Source organism: Chiloscyllium punctatum, chromosome 18, assembly GCF_047496795.1.
Source record: "Chiloscyllium punctatum isolate Juve2018m chromosome 18, sChiPun1.3, whole genome shotgun sequence".
Lineage (NCBI taxonomy): Eukaryota > Metazoa > Chordata > Chondrichthyes > Orectolobiformes > Hemiscylliidae > Chiloscyllium > Chiloscyllium punctatum.
The window spans coordinates 74966092-74970126 of NC_092756.1; positions in this window are offsets into that span (position 1 = coordinate 74966092).

Below are 4035 nucleotides of genomic sequence, written 5' to 3' on the forward strand. Positions count from 1 at the left end.
ACATACACACACAAACACACACACACATACAGACACAAACACACAAACACACACATACCTAAACAGACACACACATACACACACACATACGCACATGCACATACACACACATACACATACATAGATACACATACACACACATACACATACACATACCATAAGACCATAAGACCATAAGACATAGGAGTGGAAGTAATGCCATTCGGCCCATCGAGTCCACTCCGCCATTCAATCATGGCTGCTGGGCATTTCAACTCCACTTACCCGCATTCTCCCCGTAGCCCTTAATTCCCCGAGACAACAAGAATCTATCAATCTCTGCCTTGAAGACATTTAGCGTCCCGGCCTCCACTGCACTCCGCGGCAATGAATTCCACAGGCCCACCACTCTCTGGCTGAAGAAATGTCTCCACATTTCTGTTCTGAATTTACCCCCTCTAATTCTAAGTCTGTGTCCACGGGTCCTAGTCTCCTCACCTAACGGAAATAATTTCCTAGAGTCCACCCTTTCCAAGCCATGTATTATCTTGTACGTCTCTATTAAGTCTCCCCTTAATCTTCTAAACTCCAATGAATACAAACCCAGGATCCTCAGCCGTTCCTCATATGTTAGACCTACCATTCCAGGGATCATCCGTGTGAATCTCCGCTGGACACGTTCCAGTGCCAGTATGTCCTTCCTGAGGTGTGGGGACCAAAACTGGACACAGTACTCCAAATGGGGCCTAACCAGAGCTTTATAAAGTCTCAGTAGCACAACGGTGTTTTTATATTCCAACCCTCTTGAGATAAGTGACAACATTGCATTCGCTTTCTTAATCACAGACTCAACCTGCATGTTGTCCTTTAGAGAATCCTCGACTCGCACTCCCAGGTCACTTTGTACTTTGGCTTTACGAAATTTCTCACCGTTTAGAAAGTAGTCTGTGCTTTTATTCTTTTTGCCAAAGTGCAAGACCTCGCATATGTATACACACACATATACACATATACACACACATACACATACACACATACAAATGCACACACATACATACACACACACATACACATACATACACACCCACACACACACCCACACACATACATATACACACACAATACACACACATACACACAAACACACACATACACGCGCACACATATACACATGCACATACAGACACAAACACAAACATACACATACACACACATGCACATACAACAGACGCACATACACGCACATACACACACATACATATACACACACACACATACATACACACACACGTACATACACACATACACACACATACACACACACCTATATACACACACATACATGTATACACACACATAAATACCCACACACATATACACACACACATACACACCCACAGACACACATATACACACACACATACACACACTCACATATACACACACACATGCACACACACATATACACACACATATAAGTTTGTGTGATGAACTTGTACTTACAGAATTACATTTTACTTTGCTCAAAAACTGTATGAATCCATGTAAGATGCTGTAAATCTGTTTATTAGATTAGAAAAAGTCTGACCATTGTGGCACAGACAGCCTCACACAGGGGAGCTCACACCTTCAATACATCATCTGAGCCGACATGACACCAATTGTTAAAGTTCACTTGAGAATGTAACTTTTGATAAAAGTTTTGCAATTTACATATGAAAGAACGAAAACCAACCTGGCCATTCTAAAAGATGAGAGACTTAACAAACAATCCAGGTCTTTCTCAAGATACAATTTCAGTTGCATCACACTGGAAACATTTGCTATAAATTCTGTGTCCTGCAATCTTATTCTCCACAACCACCTGATGAAGGAGCAGTGCTCCGAAACCTAGTGCTTCCACATGTTCGACTATAACCTGGTGTTGTGTGATTTTTAAATCTGGCATTCACCCATCTCCTGACGGTTGAGCATACATCTCAAGGCCAGGACAGCGGCCCTCCGCAGGGATACAATCTCTGTTCAGTGTCAGGCACCAAGAGGGTCTGAGAACTGAAAGGACAATGTGATCATTTGTCAGAAAGACCTGAGACTGTGTTGTTTCCCTGTTACACCTTGGCAGCAGCTGCCCGAACCTTTAGTGCGTCCCTCAGTGTGTTGTCACAGATCTGGGAGTGTGCTTGGCTGTCGCACTCATTTGAGGCCAACTGTTTCCAGTGGTCTGCCAATATAGTGCCCTCGTGGCCTAATGGCTATGGCACTGGCCTCTGAAATCTGGGATTTCAGGGATTTCATTTTTAAGCCTGGTCTTTGCAGTGGCTGATTGTCATCCCATGTCAACTTCACCTCAATCCAAATTGACTGGATTTTTTAACTACTCTGTGAAAAATCATTGTGCCTATGTTGAGATTATGGAAAATGCTGTTTAGTAGAAACTTATACAAGATAATTCCGGGATTTGGGAGATCCTGGGATGAATTGTCTGAAAGAGACAGCACAGCCACAATGGGCTGAATGCCCAACAAGATTGGGTTGATTTGTCCTCAATGCAGCTTTTTGCAACATCTCCACTTCCATCTTTCCCAGTAACTGCAAATATCTTGAAAGTGCTGCACAAAATAACATTGAGCCCTTTGCTATTTTCCTGTCTGCTCCATTTTCCTCAGACTTGAGTTGTGCAAAGTTGGAGTTTGGTTGATTTCTCATCTGTCCATTTGGGGAGAAATGGGAGGCAGGATCAATTTATGAAGCAGCCAACGATTTAGCATGAGATGGAAGGGGTAAGAACCAAATAGTGAGAGTGCAACACACAGAAACACACACGATGAGAGGTCAGGGTGCAGTATTTAAACGCTGCCATTGCTAGTGTGGGTGTGGGGCCTCAGTGGCCTAATGGATAATGCACTGGCCTCCTAAGCCAGGGATTGTGGTTTCAAGTCCCGTCTGGGGTGTTTGACTCTTGATACATGTGTCCCGAGTCTTTAATCCTCTTTGACAACGTCCCGACGTCTGCTTTCAGTTGACGGGATGTGGTTCCCTGTGTGATCTTACACAGATATTTTGGGGATCTGCAGAATTCCCTGAAAGAGACAGGACAGTCACAATGGCTGAAAACCTGCTGAGATTCTCCTGGGGATGGCATGGTGGCTCAGTGGGTAGCACTGCTGCCTCACAGTGTCAGGGACCTGGCTTTGATTCCTCCCTTGGGTGTCTGTTTGTGTCGAGTTTGCACATTCTCTCCATGGGGTACTCTGGGTGCTTTGGTTTCCTCCCACATCCGAAAGATGTGCAGGTTCGGTGGATTGGTTTTGGGGAATGCAGGGTGAGAGGATAGGGGTTAGGCCTGGCTGGGATGCTCTTCAGAGGGTCAGTGTGGACGTGATGGGCTGAATGGCCTGCCCTCCTCACCCTTGGGCTTTTATAAACAATTCTGGAGCATGAGCAGCATGAATAGGGTAAACAGCCAAGGTCTTTTCTCTGGGGTGGGGGACTCCCGAACTAGAGGGCTTAGGTTTAGGGTGAGAGGGAAAAGATATAAAAGAGACCTAAGGGGCAACTTTTTCAGGCAGAGGGTGGTGTGTGTGTGTGTGTGGAATGAGCTGCCAGAGGAAGTGGTGGAGGCTGGTACAATTACATTGTTTAAAAGGCATCTGGATGGGTATATGAATAGGAAGAGTTTGGAGGGAGATGGGCCGGGTGCTGGAAGGTGGGACTAGATTTGGTCGGGATATCTGTTCGGCATGGACGGGTTGGACCGAGGGTGTGTTTCTGTGCTGTACATCTCTATGACTCGATGACTGGAAGTGTCAGTCTGAGTAAATCCGTTGTCTAGCTCCTGGCAATGTGACCCCATTGGATGATGTGAACCCAGCTCATGACCCCTTTGGCCAAAGCTACAGAACATTCTGGAAGGTCAGGGAAAAGAAGGATATGAACACACACCTGGATGCCAGTCCCTTAGCAAAGCCTTGACTGGGATCTGCAGCAGAGCTCTGACCATCTGCTCCAAACTTGTTCATAAAAGCCCTAGAGTGAGGGGGACAAGCCATTCAGCCC